At 40.8% G+C, this 19,074-nt stretch overlaps 1 long non-coding RNA gene across 1 annotated transcript in view; it reads left to right on the plus strand.

The window, feature by feature from the left end:
* The window catches only part of LOC111867051, a 64,555-nt gene extending 49,110 nt beyond the window's left edge, over window positions 1–15,445 (plus strand). The window contains exon 3 of the long non-coding RNA XR_002843279.2: window positions 15,279–15,445. This is a non-coding gene — a long non-coding RNA (uncharacterized LOC111867051). The remainder of the gene's footprint in view (window positions 1–15,278) is intronic.
* The last annotated feature ends 3,629 nt before the right edge of the window (window positions 15,446–19,074 follow it).

Genomic DNA, 19,074 nt, shown 5'->3' on the forward strand with positions numbered 1-19,074 from the left:
CAGTATCCTCTGGATGGATCGGTTAGAGAGCCTGAGTTGAAAGAATCCTACGCCTGTGGAGAATCGAACTCCAGATGCCCAGCCAATAGCGAACCACATCACGGACTCAAGTAACTCTGTGTATTGGCCGCACCATAGCTGAAGCGGTTAGTCACTGGCTTCCCACTGCGGCTGCCCGGTTTCGATCCCGGGTCTGGTCAAGTGGGATTTGTGGTGGACAAAGTGGCGCTGGGGCAGGTTTTCTCCGAGTACTTCGGTTTACCCTGCCAATCTTCATTCCACCAATTGCTCCACAATCACCCTCACCTATCATCTGGGGTTGGTACAATAGGCCAGAAGTGGCGCAGTACAAGGAACTTAGTCCCACCCCACTAGCATTAAAAAGAACCTGCGTATAAAAATATACTGGATTTACCAAACATACAACGCTATACCAGTGAAAAATAATCTGAATTTTGTGTGTGGGACTTCTTAAAAATATTTACACATTAACTCCCTAAAGCGCGTTTTTCCCAGAACAGCCCGTAACTACAGTATTAAGAGAGTTGAAGATATTTCCTGCTGTTTTGGAATCCGTTCGCCAGTAATCCGAGCGAATTCAGTCCAACTCATAGCGTTACAAACAATTCCATAAAATTAATTTCTTCCATTACGCCCCGCATGTTTCTTGCCTCTCCCTTCTTCAATAAAGTTTCTACTTCTCATTCTCTCAGTAAATGCGATGTACACTACCCATAATCAATTCATCGAACTAAACTTTCAATTTCCGTGAAATAAAGATGCTACGTGGCTCTCAGATGCAATATTACAGATTTTCTCAGAAGCTAATCGTCATACAAAAAATTATTCATGATATGAAAGACACATATGAAAATCTGCTACTTCAGTCCGAAATACTTTCCAGTGTGACCAGCATTTAACGAGACGCCATGAAACGTAAATAACTGCTTCGTGTAATCTGATAGCTCTATTGGAAGTACTCTTGGGTTTGTACTAGTAATAACAGATTTATATCTTAAATAAGTATTTAGTCTAATTTTGTATACAAGGTCGAAAGAACTACCTCTGTTGAGATGATTTCTTCTTGAGGAGTTTTTCGTTGTTCAGTTGGTGTACAACCCCCCTCCTTTTATGGAAACCAAAGTTTTGTTACGATGTTCAAAAAGCCTAACATTGGACCCAGTTCTAAGCCAGTCGAATGTTCTCTTCCTAAAATTAATTTCAGTATCGTCCTTCCATTTATGAATAGGTTTTCCAAACAATTTATTCTCTCCAGGTCTTCCGAGAAACTTTTTTGTGCATTCTCATCATAAAGAATACTCATTTTGTAACTTCTCGAAGACACAGAGCCCAAGGACCTAAGGTCTGTCGAACTGCTCATCGTGAACGTCTAGTCATTTGAAGAGGAAACTTCCATACAATACGAAACAATAAGTTCCAGGAATATTCTGTATGTAAGACTCCCGTCTTTCTTGCGAATAGTCTCACAATCAAAACTGCAAATAAAAATGACATATCTGTAAACATCCTATTGCAAGCCATATTAAAACGTCTGTCTATAACACAGTCCGTCATTAATGCAACAAATTGTTCCTTTTTCTTCCATTTACACTTCTAACACAACATGTCTCGGCTCTAGATGGTCATCTTCAGGTGTCTTAATATATTAAAACATTGTAGCAGTTTTAATGATATTATTTTATTATATTATATTAAGTGGACTACAACGTGTGATTTTAGCGCATATTAATGCAGTGTAGCAGTTTTAGTACATTAAGACACCTGAAGATGGCCATCTAGGGCCGAAAAATGTTATGTTAAAAGGGCAAGTGGAAGAAAAGGGAACAATCTCTTGCTTTATTGACGGACTATGTTATACACGGACGTTTTAAAAATGACACGACGTGACAAAATTTTTTTGTACAAATTTCATTTTACCAAATCTGAGTAGAAAGAAAATTTCTGTCAACCTGAATTACACGGATATGTGTTATAATGATGTGAAGTATAGTGAACTTTCTCAGGATAGGTTTCCCACATGACACTAAAAGAGTTCATGTGCTAAAACGAAACGAAACTTCTAAATGAACTGCATAATTTTAATGCTCAGGCCGGAAACATACATGAGTACTTAGCTCAAAGTTTGGCACCGTAACAATGTCAGTTTTACTGTACAAGTACAAAAATGTAACCGCAGGCTCGTAACTTGTATGGAACAAAACAGGTTTGAACGGAAACTCTCTGTATAAAAGTGTATGCGGTCAAGACAGTACAGACGGAAAGCAAATGTAAGGTTACATTCAAACTGAATTAATAGAAATATTGTAAAGGTGAAGCGGAAAGGAAAAACAAGATATTTACTACGTAATGCCAAATACACAGAATAATTTGTTTCCTATTCATATAATTTTGTCCGTCGCTCTACTTCCTGGAATTTATTAGAGACCAAACGTGCATAACTGCCTGCCTGTCTGCCTGCCTGTAGGTCCGTCCGTCCGTCTACTCATCCACCCACACACCCATCTATCTATCTATCTATCTATCTATCTATCTATCTATCTATTCCTGTTGTTCCCACTTGGAGCATACGGCATCCATGAAATTCTTCCTTTGACTTCAGTTTCTCAGGGGACACTCAGGGGATCAGCCCGACGCAAAAACATGCCAGTAACAGACTGGAGATAATGAAGTCCGATTGTGGGTTAAAATATCTGCAGAACAATCTGACCTCTGGAAAAATTGAAAGATATAGAAAGGAGGAAGAAAACTAAAAGGGTGTACTTGCTATGCGTTGTTCCATATGCAGTATGAACTTTGGTAATTAGGCCACATATACATTGGGTATGTCGTGTTCTGGAGTACATGATCACCTAGATTTACATACGTTAAGAGAAATATTATTCAAAACGAGTGAATGTCCAAGTTTCTTGTAATTCTTTCTGTGTTTCAAGTACGCGTGTTTATGTGTTTATCTGCGCAACAAGGAGCAGCAATCTGTACGTGGGTGTAATTTGGACTCTGGAAAGCTTTGTTATATTAATTATATTACAGACAAAATGGGAAGTCGAACATAGCTGAAGTCCCAAGCATCTCTTTCAGTATGTACATTGCAGGCTGAGGCACTGCTGCCGAGACGAGGCATCTTGGTAGTGAAAGCTTAATGCAGTCTCACGATTTCCTTGTTTATTCTCTTACTTTGTTAAACCTCCTTGACAAACTGCAGCTACCGTTGTGTGTAGGAACGTCTTCACGGCCTTCGGCAAAATTCTTGGAACAGGAGGATTTCGGTTCCATGGCACAGTTAGAAAGACAAACAAGGAAACCACGCAGAGCTGGACGAGACTAGATGGCCTCTGATTTATTTAGCAATGATTTTCTCACATTCATTGTTTTGTGTAGCTACAACTAGCATCTATATGGGAATTCCAAGAGAATTTACCTTTTTTCCGTTTCAGACATGATTTCGTTTAACAAAAGTAAACCAACTACTGAGGCGGAATGGCGCAGTCGGTATAGAGACTAGCTACAGGTTGGACGACCGAGGAGTTGGGAGTTCGAGTACCGGGGGGGGGGGAAGAATTTTTACTGGAAGGAATAGGTCAATTGAAAAAAATCCAATGACCTCATCGGGACTTGAACCCGCGACCTTCCGGCTTGTAGCATAGTGCCTCAACCAACTACGCTACCGCGTACCCCCCACCTCCAACTAGCGCCGAGGCTAGAAGAACATGGGTCTATACATCCACTCCCCCATACGCCTTCATGGCGCGATGTTTAATTAGTTAAGCATAAGGACAACTTTACCTTTACTTTACATTTAGACTAACTTGTAGGTAAAATTGCATAGCAGGCCCCTTTTATAAGCCGCCTACAGACCAGGTGGCATATTGTAATGTTAATAGAGCCTAATTCTTCGATTCTTTCTTTCTTCCTTATCGTTGAACCAGAAGAAGAGTTGCTGTGACTATTTCTCTGTGTCCCCACTGGCAGCCAATTCCTGATTCGTGAAAACTGACACTTCATTTTGCACTTCGGTAGATGCAGTTTGGTCCTCTTTCAGAAATGTGCCCCAGTTCGTGAAATATAATTGGACTAGACACTTGATATGATTTCTTGTTTACCATTAATTCTAAGATGCTTAACTTTGAACTGTTTATTTTCTAACTTCTTATTCCAAAGTAGTGCATTATTTGCGAACATTTTCTGTGCTTGCTTATGGCCTATTCATATTAATTTAATTGCAATCAACATTTATATGCAACTGAATTTTATCAGACTCAACAACTCTCCCCAGCTTTCCATTAGGAAAGACCTTGAACCAGGTCTTAACTCATAAAGCTGTTACTATGAGTCCGTGACAAAATGTATGTCTAATAGACGAGCTCTTTTAGTTTAAGCGATATATGAATCTATTGATATTGTGTTGTTTAGGAGTGACTATTAGACGGAGTATGGATTGGATGATTGGATTTATTGATACCTTACACATCAGTCGGAAGTAGAGCGCTCTCGCTGATCTAAACAATTTGTAGTTCACCGTTACACACACTATGGATCTCAGTCTATTACAGTCTCCACTAGTCGTTTCCTGGCAACGGATTTTAACACAGGAACTGTATCAACGTCACTGTAACTGCACACACCAAATATTACTGTACTACAGCACACACAAAGACTTTCCTTCACACCTTCAACTGCACCCTCTCGCTTCCTCCATCATCTGCCATCTGCCAACTGCCAACTGCCAACTCCGGAACTCTAAATCTAGGTCTCTGCTGCAACTGCCAACTATCTCGTCATCTCTTCTCAATTATATTCGCCGACCGACCGACCGACTTAAGAGACTCCCTCAATTCTTGTTATACAGCCTCGAGGCGGCCCCAACAGAAAACACCGTTTCCTAACAATTCCTGAGTTGTTATAGAGGTGTGCTTACCTCGCCGTTGCCTAGAAACTGCAGTTTTTCTATTGTGTGAGTGTTCATTTCTGCGGGAAACTGTTTACCGAGTCGTTGCTAGCAATGAACGTCTACTCTGGCTCCGCTATTCCGGCTTTCAGACGTCATGTCACATTATAATCGGCTTACTAACTAACTCCATGGAGCTGAGTCCTTCTTGGAAAGCCGCCAGTCGCTCAGCCACTCAGGAATTTCCCAATATTTTATGGAATCCGACTCTTCATTGCGTGCTCACAAGATCCGTCCACTGATCCCTATTCTGAGCCACACCGATGCAGTCCATACCGCCCCATTATATGTCTCTAAAATCCATTTTAATATTATTCCACTTACGTCCTATGTGTTCCTAGCGGCCTCTTCGTTTCTGGCTTTCCCACCAAAATCCTATATTCATTCTTCTTCTCCTTCCTACATGCTACATGACTTGTCCACCACATCCTCCTCGACTTGGTCATTGTAATTATATTTGGTCAAGAGCACAAGATGTGAAGCTCATAATTATGCAGTTTTCTTCAGCCAATATAATTAGCTAGTCGCTTTTCAAGTGTCCATATCTCTAAAAATAACAAATTTATCTAAAACCTGAAGATTGAATAGTAAATAATTTTAATTTCTTCTCTGTTTTCTATGAGTAACAACATGCATTTTTATTCATCTTTGAGGCCCGTGCTGAAATGTTATAACCAGGAGGATTAGTGAATCTTATTCAGTGAAATTCTGCTGAATGAAATGAAGTAGTTGGTCGTGAGTGAGTAGTTAGTGAGTTAGTTAGAGACCTGCTAAGTTTCGGTCCTTGTGAGCCCTTTCTATTAGAAGATGATAGTTGAGGTAAGGGGATAGTTCGGGAACCCAGAGTAAAGGGAACGTCAGCTGTTGGAAGTCGTTACCGAGCAACGACTGATAAAGACACAGCAGACTAAAAAGTCTTATCGCTTGCTGTAGTGAATCGTAGAGTGTGTGAATTAGCGATAGTCGCTGTAGTTACTTGTAGTGACGATCTGTAAGTTGTCAATAAATTCAATTAACAATCCAAACCCTGTCCGTATTCACTCCATCACGTCACATTAATTTTAGCTGAAAACAGAATGGAATAGTAGAATAGGTCACAAACCTCTTCCGTGTAACAGCTCATGACCTCTGTGTTGCACTGGCATATGCTGTCATGGCATAGCAATGTGTTGTATCAGAAGTCGACAGTTTTCGAGTAGGGTGTTGTGAGTCTGGAAGCAGTAACGCACACGGATTGCTGACTCAGGTTATTCGTACAGTTCCAAAACAGGATGTATATTTGAAAGACGTACACTGAGAACATTCTCGACGGGGTGACTAATATACTGGTTTGGTGCAAAAGTGTCGTATTTCACAAGTACTACTAAATAATACATCTATTTATTTTTAGGTTCTGCACATGGTTGGCAAACTATTCCACATATTTTTGTATACATAAATGTAGCAATTAATATAATTTAAATATAGTGGTCTATGGCACTTTTAAAAGTAATTTTAACAGAACTTCGAATAAATTATTCTGTTTTTACTAATGTTTGATATAGGAGACATATCATTTCTGCTTTACACTTTCATTTCAATCAGTCGATGTCCCTAACCAACAACTCCTATTCCACACTTTCTGAGAAGAAGCTTTCTAAATATTTCTTTTCATGACTTAACAAAGTATATTTTCGGAGCGGTTTGGAACTTATAAGGAGGTAAGCGAGAATAGACATCACAACCCACGTCTTCATATTCCTTTTTAGACTGCTTAACTTTATTAAGGAAAGAGAGTAAGCAAACGAAATCACCATGAAGCATGTGCGTGCCATCATTTTAGCTTTCGATAGAGCCTACCGGTTCTCACGAAATTTAGTATTAACGTAATGACATTTGGAGCTACCCAATGGCGTACTTCTTTAGTAACTTACAATCAATAACAAAAGAACGAAGAATGGAATAAGTGGGAGGGATAGTAGAGCAGTTTAATTCGTCTTTCTGAAATGATGCTTAAGATTAAATGTGTACGAAACTACACCACTTTTGTTAACCCATTTTTATGTTTAAAATTTAAAAAGTGGACCCTGGCGAAATATTTCTATAGCTTTAGATTTATTGGTGTTAATTACTAAGCCGTAGGAGCTAGACACTTAAATTGTTGTGGAAGATAGATTATAAACACAAATACTCATTACATGAGAAGCATCATTTGTAAGTCAGTAATTACAAATGAGTTAAAAGGTAAAGTTGTCCTTATGCTTAACCAATTAAGCACTACACCATGGAGGCGTACGGGGGAGTGGAGGTATAGACCTACCTTTTCTTGATCTCGGCACTATTTCGAGATGAGTGGTTAGTTCTACGCCCCGGCCGTTTTATTCCCGGGGAAAACGCCACCGGTACCCTTTAGGATAAGAGGTTTGGTGGACCCCAGAGCCGGTCTGGATGATATGGAGAAGTAAAAATTCCTTGACCCATCGGGACTTGAACTCCGACACCTCGGTCGTCCAGTCCGTAGCCAGTCGCAATACTGACTGCGCTACGCCGGCTCACGTTACAAACATGGTAACGATGAGGAAGTTATATCCGACAAATTCAACATCGACTGAGTCTATTAGGCCCGGAGATAGGGACTAGCTATGTCGATTGCGTCCAACTGAGCACTTTTTACTTGAAGACGGAGAGAGAATCAGTCTCCGAAACGTTGTGTTATAAAAAATAAGCAGGACGGTGGCTTTAGATAAAGACAAGACGATGGATAATGTTCAGAAAACATAAGATTTGTATCGAATGAGACCGTATTTCTTCACAAAATAAAATGTCATACTAAAGATAATAAGACATGTTTAAATACTGAGTTTGTGCAACGGGAAATCAGGATTTGTGACTGTCTTCACTAGCTGTTTCTCTGTTACTGTTCCTAGAGTGGAGATTCTTCTGGTCTCGCTTACGTCGTTGCCGGCTGACTACCATCTCACAGCTCGTCCTCGGTTGTCGGCTCTCAGCTCGCCTCAGCAACTCTATCTCAGAATTCTCCTTACACAGCCACGGCACCGACCATAACGAAAACATGTCTTACAGTTGTTGATTACCTGCCGCTGCGTGGCAACGGCTCGTTGTTTATTGAAGTCATAGCAAGTTTGCCGGCCGTTGCATATCAACGGCTGTCTTTTCTGGCTTTCAAATCGCAATATGAAATATGAGGTCAGACAGACAGACAGAAAGGCGCAACTTCCCCATTATGCGTTTGTTTTAAGCAGTTTGTAAAGAGAACTTGCAAGAAATTAGTGATTAAAATATTTGAATGCACTTGAGTAAACCACCTTCCCAAAGACTCAGAGCATATTCTGGCATTCTGGGAGAGGGGAAATAGTGGGGGTATCAGGGGAGAAATTCCTGAAGGCATTTGAGTGTAAGACGGACGAAGTAACAAGGGAATGAAGAGAATCGCATAGAGAAGTATTTTAATTGAATCGGTTAGTTGGAAACGGAATCAATCCAACGGCTGAAAGGCGAACGTGTTTTCTTTTCCTACTAACCGATTCAATTGGTATTCTAGTGTTATTATTGTGGACGTACATTTATCAAGGAGAAGCATCCGAGGAACAAGAAGAATTCAGGCTGCATGAAGTCAAGGAAGGGACTCGGAAACCGACTGATGTGCCTCAAGATGGAATTTCGTGGCCAGCATTCATAGTGACATTAATTTTCGTGTCCATTATGATGCGGAATTGTTTAGATAGTTAAATATTTCTCTACATCTTAGAATATTATGTGGCAAGAAGCTTCATTTTGGATATCTTATATTAGATTTAATATTGTTGTAACATATTCCGGTCTAGAAAACCGAAATTAACTGCTGTGGGAATTCGTTGCGCTCACCACACGACACCCTCTATTCGCTAAAGTTGGCACTAACTTCACTGACAAGCGGCGTCGCTCGGTCGGTATAATTCGCTCGCGGACTAAAGCTACGGAGTTGTTTTATTGTTGTAACACATTGAAATGTCTCTGTACACAATACCAGCCTATCACAGTGGGCTCACGGTCTAAGGAATGGAATGTTTTCGCCCGCTCAACACTGGGATTGTCGATTTGAATCCCACTTGAGGCATGGATGTCTGTGTACGTTTGTTCTATGTTTGTGTTGTCCTATGTGCAGTTAGTGGCCTTGTGACGAGCTGATCCCCCGTCCAAAGAGTCCTACTGACTTTGTCAAAGATAAAGAAACTTAAAAAGTCGCCAAGGTCCAAAGAAGGGGTGTCCAGGCGATAGACAGATAAATAGGACATAGTACCGCCAAGGACATGACATGGAGTAAAAACACATTTTGATCTTTGAAATCCTCCAGTAGTTATGCACAGACTGCAGCCTGAGATGAGCATGCGGACAGCTGGCATCATTTATGCAGCAACCCAAAAGCAAATGGTTACACGTAAATAAATTCAATTAAGCGCACATATTTAATGTCCCTCAAATCAAATATTGACAGGATAAAAAGTAAAATTCCCAATGAATCTCCATTCGACTATTTCTTAGGCGCATTTCTGTGGGGGGGGTATTCGGTTTGAAGAACCTCTGACCAGTGTAACAGTTCTGTGGCGGTTCCTTGTTGTGTTTGCCCACCGAATGTCACCCAACAATTTTTACTCGGAACCAGAGCAGGCAAAATTAATTTTCTTTATTGAAATTTAGCCGACATGGGAAAGGACCATCTCTAGGTCCGGACAGTTCCGCCTGTCGGTGTTTCAAATGAGATGAACCACCGCTTGCAGTCGGGATGGCTTCCTTTGTGCTACAAGCCGAAGAGGCATTTGGATTGTCGCTGTTTCTTCTCTGTTTGCAGTATCAAAACAAATTAGTTTGATCTGAGGGTTGTGCCTCGTGTTCTGATACATATTTTTTTTTATTATAAGAATTTCTAACTTCCAACGAAAACGCTTGAAATAGACTGAGATGCTGAGCTGTGACGTAGTAAGCGTGCGTTTCATACGAAACCGTTCACTTCCTATTTAAAATCCATGGATGGCAAACTTAAAACGGAGAAGCGGAAGTTACACGAAGAAAATTATTGCAGGAGCAGTGACAGTGAAGTCTTGCTTCGTCGAGTATCAAGGTAGCATCTCATGAGTAATAGGCCAGCAAAATATAAGCTTGTGGAAAAAGAAGAACTTTAGACGGCATTTTGAAACTGAACCATATGATTTAAACCAAAATATTTTGGAGGAAGCAGAAAACAAAACTAGATTTTTTAGTTAAGTCATTGAAAGCACAACAAAATATTTTTAGAAAATTTTCTGATTCTTCAGAATAAGCCTTTGAAGTGAGTTTCGGCATGTCCCAGTGCATTTGAGGCCACGTGGCGAATGCATTTGTTAAATATATAGAAAGTGAGAGAGCGAGAGAAAGTGAGAGAGAGAGCTTGTTATGTCATAACTGCTCAAACTGCGTGACAAAATTTGAGGCCATCAATTCCAATCGAATGATCAATGGCATTTCAAACACACATCGGAAATCGTATGAAATTATGTTCAGCAACTTTTACTTTACCAAGAGGAACAGCGTGAAGCAGTTTACCTCCAAGTACTTCCTAGATCAAGAATTAATGAATTTCCATTTCCGCGTGCTTCTTCATGGCTTAGTGCTTAAGCACTTAGTCTGAGCTATTTATTTCGTAGTTAAGAACTTACAGATACTGAAAGTAAGTACGTGTATATATATATATATATATATATATATATATATATGGGTATATGTCACGCGGCGGTCACGGTAGCCGAGCGGTCTAAGGCGTGCACTGTCTTCGCTCGCTCGGAAGCCGGGATCGTGGGTTCGAATCTCACCCAGGGCATGGATGTTTGTTTGCGTTTTTCTGTGTTTGTGTACTGGTAGAGGCCTTGCGACGAGCTGATCACCCACCCAAGGAGTCCTACCGTATGTCTAAGATCTAGAAAAACCGAAGTGAACGGAGAAGTTCATGGAGGTAGGCCTAGGCCCACTGGGGCTGTAGTGCCAAGGGGAAAAAAATATGTCACGCGACAATAGGTTAGAATTCGTAACTACTAAAAAGGTGAAAAGGTAAAGCCATCCCTGTAACAGGCTGTGGAGGCCCATAAGGCTGTGAGACGTCGAGGCTCCCACATTTTCTAGACAATCGGTTCACAGATGGCGGTGAGGTTGCCCGCCTTACGCGCCGGCTGGCCGCCCTTTAACTCCAGGAGAATTCCTGGTACTCATTTCTATTACAGGTTGAGTCGACCCTAGGGCCATAATGCAGCTAGAAGATTTAGGTCAATTAAAAAACCCAATGACCTCATCCGGAATCGAAACCGCGACCTTCCGGCTTCCAGCATAGTGCCTCAACCCACTGATCTGCCGCGTGCCCCAAAATTAGTGACTACTACTCTAAATAATTTTTAAACTAACTGTTTATCTCCATAATCCTTAGAGCATACACGTGTTACTAAGCAGCAGTATCTTTTCGGCAGTTAGAATAGGATACGGACGGTACTCAAATACACACTTCAATATAAGACGGGCTAGGTTACTAGCTTGTAATTACACAGTATTTGTAAGATGTATAACCTGAAGAAAAGAACTAAGGAAAGGAAAGCTGCGACGTTCAGTACTTGGAAATAAAGTAATTATTGATAAAAATATATTGGAGCAAATGTGTCAAATCAGTTTTCTATGAAATGACGTAACATAAACATTAATGAAAACCTATACCGGCATGACAAATGGCAATAGTCCTTGGACAATTAAAGAAGGAGATACAAATAGAATACAATAGGCAGAGATGAGATACTTAATAATAGATAAGGACTCCATGGATTAGACCTCGTTAAGAATGAAGACATTAGAAAGAGAAAAGTAAAATCAGCACGAAATAAATTACGTGAACACAGGTAAATCGAATCGAACCAAATGGGTACAGAGGCTGATGACAGAATATTGGGACAGATTGTACCAATTTAAACCAATAGGACACCGCGGCAGAGAAAAGCTTTAGAAAATAAACAATGAGCATGTCTGTCATTTTCCTGTGTTCTGTTTCCTTCTAATGCTTGCTAACATTCAGTTCAGAAAATTTTGTCTTCTCATCTGCTGTCTAAAACAGTAAAAATTAAATTTGCAAAATTATAATTTTGCCTGTAGTTTTATATGGATGTGGAACTTGGTCTCTGACATCAAGGGAGGAACATAGACTAAGGGTGTTTGAGAAATATTAGTTGAATAATTGGACCGAAGAGAGGTGAAGTGACAGGAAGTTGGGAAATCTGTATAATTAGGAGCTTCATAACTTGTACTCTTTTTTTTTTTCCTTGGCACTACAGCCCCAGAGGGCCTAGGCCTACCTCCAAGAACTTCTCCGTTCACTTCGGTTTTTCTAGATCTTACACATTCGGTAGGACTCCTTGGGCGGGTGATCAGCTTGTCGCAAGGCCTCTACCTCTACACAAACACAGAAAAACGCACACACACACAAACTAAATATCCACGCCCTGAGTGTGATTCGAACCCACGATCCCGGTTTCCAAGCGAGCGAAGACAGTACATGCCTTAGACCGCTCGGCTACCGTGACCGACAACATGTACTCTTAGCCAAGTATAATGAGAATGATGAAATCAAGGAGAGCAGAATAAGTAGAGCATGTAGCACGCATGAAGTAGAAGCGTAATATATATAGTTTTCGTGGAAAGAAACTACTAGGAAGACCTGGACGTAGGTGGGAGGATATTAAAATGGATCTTAAAGAAATGGGGTGGTTGTATGGGCTGAATTGATGTTGTTCAAGTTAGTAACCAACGGAGGGTACTCGAAAACGTGGCAATATAATAAAATATTTAGAAATTCTTGAGTAGCTGAGCAACTGATAGCTTCCCAAAAAGGACTCACTTGCATGGTGTTAGTGTAGATGAGTGACAACCGTGAGGGAGGCTAAGACGAAACTAAAAGGGCTAGAATAATAATAATAATAATAATAATAATAATAATAAGAAGAAGAAGAAGAAGAAGAAGAAGAAGAAGAAGAACCAATAATGAGTTGGCTTCCGTTTACACAGTGCTGCAGAATACTAAGGGGTTCATTGGACAGCATCAATATAAGAGGAACAGCAGCTCTTAAACTTGGATGTGGAGTCTGAGCATGTACAAAGAGCATGAGGTGAGAGCAGTAAGAATAAGCTTGAACTTAATGCCCCGGGCCATGTTTCTTTCTTACGAGAAGATGCTCCGAACTTCCCATTACTCGACATGTTAGGACTTGCATCGGACACTCTCTCACTGGCAGTAACTTACTCGGCAGTACAGTCCAGATGAGAAATTTTGATAGTGTAAATGTAATTCTCGTTGTGCTATAGCAAAATGGCAGATTCTTGGACGAAGAAAACATGGAAGATATTGCGGAGGAGGGACAGACAGAGGCTGTAGAGTTCTTAGACTTGGAAATCAGTAACTACCTCAAACCTATCTCCAAATCTCAAGTTCTACATATGAAACGAAAGAAACCTTCATTAATGCAGTGAGACTGTATGGACAGAGTTTTGGTAAATCAGTAACCCCTGCTCGCCTGCTGAAAGAGATTAATGATATGAAGACGAAATTTCTCAAGAGGACCGAAATACACAAGACAGGGAGTAAACTCATGGAATTTCAAGACTGAAAGGAAGACTTGTACGCTGTGATGGAGAGGGAATGTAACCCGTCAGTCAGTAAAATTGCAGGTAAGATAACGTATAATAATACAACAATTATTACAAGTAACTATTTAAATTATGCAGGATTTGAGGTTCCCTTAGAAGTGGTGAAGAAGCGTTATGCCCCAAGAGATAACACTCGTCACTAATTAAATTCATTAGTTCTAAGGAAGTGACGAATTTTATAATATCAATTATATTATTAATTTATTACTAGTGATAAAATGTAACACTTTCCTAGCTTATTGGTTAAGACACTACTCAGTTCATATTTTCATATACAGCGTGAAACTGAAAGGTGCGAACAAATTTAGGGCACGAGTTCCACATACAAAACTAGAAGAATGTCCCTTTAATCATGAGTCCGGAAACATTTGATTTGTGAGTTACACCTGAAGGAATATTGTCGTGACCCATTTTACTGTTGTTATCAAATTTTGTGGCTCCTATCTTTCTAGTGGGAGAGCAACTGCCTGCTCCTTCTGACCTTCCAATGCGCTCGTGATGTTACCAGCTATAGATGTTAGAGCACGAATGTGGTACAGGCGTTATGGTACTCCGGCACATTTGAGCTGTGCTGTGCGAGATGTTCTCATTAACACCCACTAGGACTGATGGCCTGGTAAAGGAGGACCCACTGCGTGAACTTCACACTCGTCAGATTTGAATCCTCTGGGATTTTGCCTATGCGGACACCTAAAACCCTTGTGTATGCAGCTCCTGTTGACAACTAAGGGGCACTTCACAATCGCGTTGTGGATGCCTCTCAGACTACCCACAACCACCCTGGCATCTTTGAACGGTTATGGAGGTCCATGATGAGACGTGTCGAGGGGTGCACTGAAACTCATGGAGGACATTGTGAGCACTTGTTACAAATGTACACTTTCAGCTAAAACTCACGAATTAAATGTTTCCGGACACATGTCCATACGGATATATTTTTTTTTACACTTTACATTCTGTAAGTGTACAATATGTTTCAACTACATGGAACCATTAACATATATATATACAAGATGTATATTAAGATTAAGAAACTGAAGTGAAACAAAGCGTTTCACGGATGCCCTATGGGAGCAACAGGAAAGAGAGAGAGAGAGCGAGAGAGAGAGAGAGAGGTTGTGTAAGGTAAATGCAAAGATGTCCCTGTGCTTAACTAATTAAGCACTGATCCATGAAGACGTATTCTTGACTTCAACACTATTATATGTGTTCTTCTATATTCTTTTTTTCCTCTTATCTTGACAGCGATGTGTTTATATTGTCTGATTGTTTTTTGTGTCAAACCTTGCGGTGGCTAGTGTGTGTGTGTGTGTGGGGGGGGGGTCTATTATTATGAACTAATCGAAGCGAGGTCTCAGTGTTATCGACCTCTAGACAAAGTTACATATGTTATTGTTTTAAAAGTCCCGTTCAGTCCTTTCATATATTGTATAAGAGTTTTAAACAACCCAACTTCTTTATAAACATGTGGAGTAACATAGTTGTTGAATATGCCTTTATGAAAAATTTTACAATTCTGCAACTTTGAAAATGCTAAGTGATAACTACTGTTCCTAGAACTACTAGTTGCAATAACACCAAATTTACATATATATATGTATATATATTATTAAACGTTTTGCAGGGTCTCTGAGATTTTGGGAAGCAGCAGAAACAAGAAACTGACGCTAGGACAAGCGTGGAGGAGGACAAGAACTAGAGTCCACTCCCGCAGGAACCTTCGAACTTCCTTCAGCACCAACACGGATATCACTATCTTCTGCACCCTCTACAAGGAGGAACTTAATTTTAGAAAGATATGAAACGAAGAAACTGCTAACTTGTCGAATTCTGAATTACCCGGCCAGTTAACCGTCGCAGAAATTCAGCGGCAGTGTTACTAGGAAATGTTGAAAGAGGTCGCTACGAAACAGACTGTACATGATATTCAGTATGACAGAGGCAGCCACAGTTATTTTCAATTGCAAGAGCTTGAAGTTAAGCTAGATATGTACCCCACATTCTCAAAATAATGTAAAGGTAAATGTAAAGTTGTCCCCATTTTTTTATTGCTAGTTGGGTGGGACTAAGTCCCTTGTACTTCGGCCACTTCTGGCCTATTGTACCAGCCCCAGATGCTAGGTGAGGGTGACTGTGGAGCAATTGGTGGAATGAAGGTTGGCAGGGGAAACCGAAGTACTCGGAGAAAACCTGCCCTAGAGCCACAGAGTTGTTCCCTTGCTCAACGAATTGAGCACTAGGCCATGAAGGCGTATGAGGGAGTGGATGTACAGATCCAAGTTTTCTTGACCTCGGCACTAGCTGGAGGTGAGTGATTAGCTTCACGCCCCGGTCGCTTTACCACCGGGGAAAGATCGCCCGGTACCCTTTTGATAGGAGATTGGATGGACCCCAGAGTCAGTGTGGAGGACGTGGAGAAGAGAAAATTCTTGACCCTATCGGTACTCGAACTCCGATGCCTTGGTCTTCCAGTCCGTAGAGAGTATAGCTATACCAAATAAGCTATTCCGGCTCCTCTCAAAATAATGTACTAACTTTTAAAAGGCAACAGTAGGTCAATAAATGTTACGTTTCATGCAGAAAAAAAAATGAAATTAATAGTTGCTTATTTTATATGTAACAATTCTGTATAATTTAATATTTTACAAAGGGTTGTATTCTAATGACAAGAAAATAACATTTTTTTCTTTTATGTAATCCTTTCATATAGAAGAATCTTTTACCAGCAAATTGGACTTAAATTTGAGGAAGAAACTAGTGAAATGCTACATTTGGAGCATAGCTCTGTATGGGGCTGAAACATGGACACTTAGGGCAGTAGATCAGAAACATCTGGAAAGTTTCGAAATGTGGTGTTGGAGAAGAATGGAGAAGATCAGTTGGACCGATTATGTGAGAAATGAAGAAGTGTTAATTAGAGTCAGTGAGCAGAGGAATATCCTACATGAAATAAGAAAACGGAAGGCTAATTGGATTGGTCATGTTTTACGCAGAAACTGCCTTCTAAAAGAAGTTATCAACGGAAAGATAGAGGGGCGGATAGAAGTGACAAGAAGACGAGGAAGAAGACGTAAGAAGATGCTGGATGACCTTGGGGACAGAAGAGGATACTGTCATTTGAAGGAGAAAGCTCTAGATCGCATTAAATGGAGGAATTGTTTTGGAAGAGACTGTGGACCTGTCGTCTTGACAGATTACTGATGATGATGATTCTCTTCTCTTTACAAATTTGAAGTTCTTGAACCACGACTGTATATCCTTGTAACCAAAAAGTTTTCCTATGACAATAAAAAAGACTCTCATTGGTTCCAGTTCCTTCTTTTAATTCTTGCCCGCGTAGTACCCGAGCTATATTTTCTCCTTCATGACCCCCACGTTCAAGTCTCTCTGCTTCACCTAAAGATACTTTTTCACAACTTACGTCATTTTGCTCACTGTCGTTATTATCAAAATCTTCATAGTGCGAATATTTAACAAAGTTTGACAACACGAAACGGCAAATTATGGTAGAAAGAGCTATTTATAGACTCATTTGACACGTGTTAAGGAGGGCAGGTATACGTATATTTAAGTGCCTGAAGTATAATTCGACAGTAGCTTTCCCATTCTTTCTGGTTGCAGTATGTTATCAGCCACTGTTCTGGGCCACGGTAACACAGCATCACCAACCTTGGTCATTTTCACTCGAACATCACATTTTTTCCTTATTCTGCTGTTGTTGACTGACCCAGGCCAGCTGACATGGATACTAGTAAGCATTTCCTTTGAAACGCATGTAGCTTGCACATTTTCAATTGAAAACCCGTTCCTATTCATGCACTCATCCCCACGAGGAGCTGGCTTGTGGTTACGTACACGTGTACAATCAACTATACCTACATCATCTGGAAACGTGTATTTATCCCGCCACTGTCTTTTACCTTCATCTATAGCAGTTGCAAGGGAGGGGGTTGATATAAATGTTGATTTTCTGAAATTTTCTCAAAACGATACTGACAGTTATTCAACAGTTCTCTTTTGCACACCTCCAATTCGATTTTGGAACCTGGGTTCTGACTTGCAAAAAGAAGAGATTGGGGAGCCTTGGTCCCTGAATTAACGTTGAAAACGTATACATTACCACAAATACATTATTGTCCTACAATACCATATACTCCCATCTGATCTTATAATTTGCATAAATGGAAGTCTCGGGGCCACAAGCTTTTCTCTTATACAATCCAATGGAGGTAAATGCGTTGGATCGAGAGGATACCTAAAGCCGTTACAACTTGCTAGAATAGGTACTTGATCTCTATCTAGTGTTACTGTGCACGTTACACATGCCTTAAACTGAGCAACATCCATGTCTGGAAACTCTGGAGCTAATACATTTACGTGTTTTTCACCTATTCCAACAGTAGAGTTATTGCGATTGTCCATTGCTGTGCATTTCAGATTTCGTTGCCATGGATATCTCTTCAACAGCTAAATTTCTGCTGAGTGTTTGAAATCCTAGCCTCCCACTTCTTTAGTTGCCTGTTACCTAGGAGATATGTTTACCGAGCCGTTGCCTAGACATATTACAGCATTTCAATCGCAATATGTCCAGAGCCATCTCTTACGGTTCAGCCGTGGCAGTGAAGTCGAGTCTCATGTTACGACCGACGGTCAGTCGGCCAGTCTGTCTTCGGAAATATCACCCATCTGGGGCGTACGATCAGATTTTTATTACTGTGAAACAGTTGCTGGTTTTTTGATGTGGGACGATCTCCCTGACGAGAGAACGGGTCTGTCGTTTACGACTGCTATGGTCTGCCCTCGCCAGCTCAGTCATTCTCGGGTTCGAGTCCCGCGGGACTCGTGACCATATTTTACTGTCTCAGATTCGATACTTCCTCCTTCGTCGCCACCTTCGACTCACAGGGTTATGGTGGAGGTATTCGACCCCGCCTCTACATGGAAGTAGCCGTGGCAGTCGGTTGAAATTCTGCTCCTATAATCTTTAGCCCAACCGCATAGAAATCACCTATTCAAACAGTAAAGTAAATGTAAGATTTGAGGCTTTCACGGCGGTGACTATGAAGAAAGCAGTCTTCTGGGATTTGGCACCGTGTATATGTGGTGTTAACTGACGTTTCGGAGGAACGTATCGCCTCCGTCTTCAAGGTAGAAGGAAAAATATAAGAAATCCGCAAGCGAAGATACCGTGAGAAGCGGCAAAAGCAGACTGGATTTCTTATATTTTTCCTTCTACCCTGAAGATGGAGGCGATACGTTCCTCCGAAACGTCTGTTAACACCACATATACACGGTGCCAAATCCCAGAAGGCTGCTTTCTTCAGTAAAGTAAATGCTTTCGTCCGCTGCTGTGTCCTTTACAGCTCGTTGCCGTGGATAGCTCTCCAACAGTTAAACTTATACCGCGTGTATTGAAACCA

The sequence above is a fragment of the Cryptotermes secundus genome, unplaced genomic scaffold, assembly GCF_002891405.2.
Source record: "Cryptotermes secundus unplaced genomic scaffold, Csec_1.0 scaffold60, whole genome shotgun sequence".
Classification (NCBI taxonomy): domain Eukaryota; kingdom Metazoa; phylum Arthropoda; class Insecta; order Blattodea; family Kalotermitidae; genus Cryptotermes; species Cryptotermes secundus.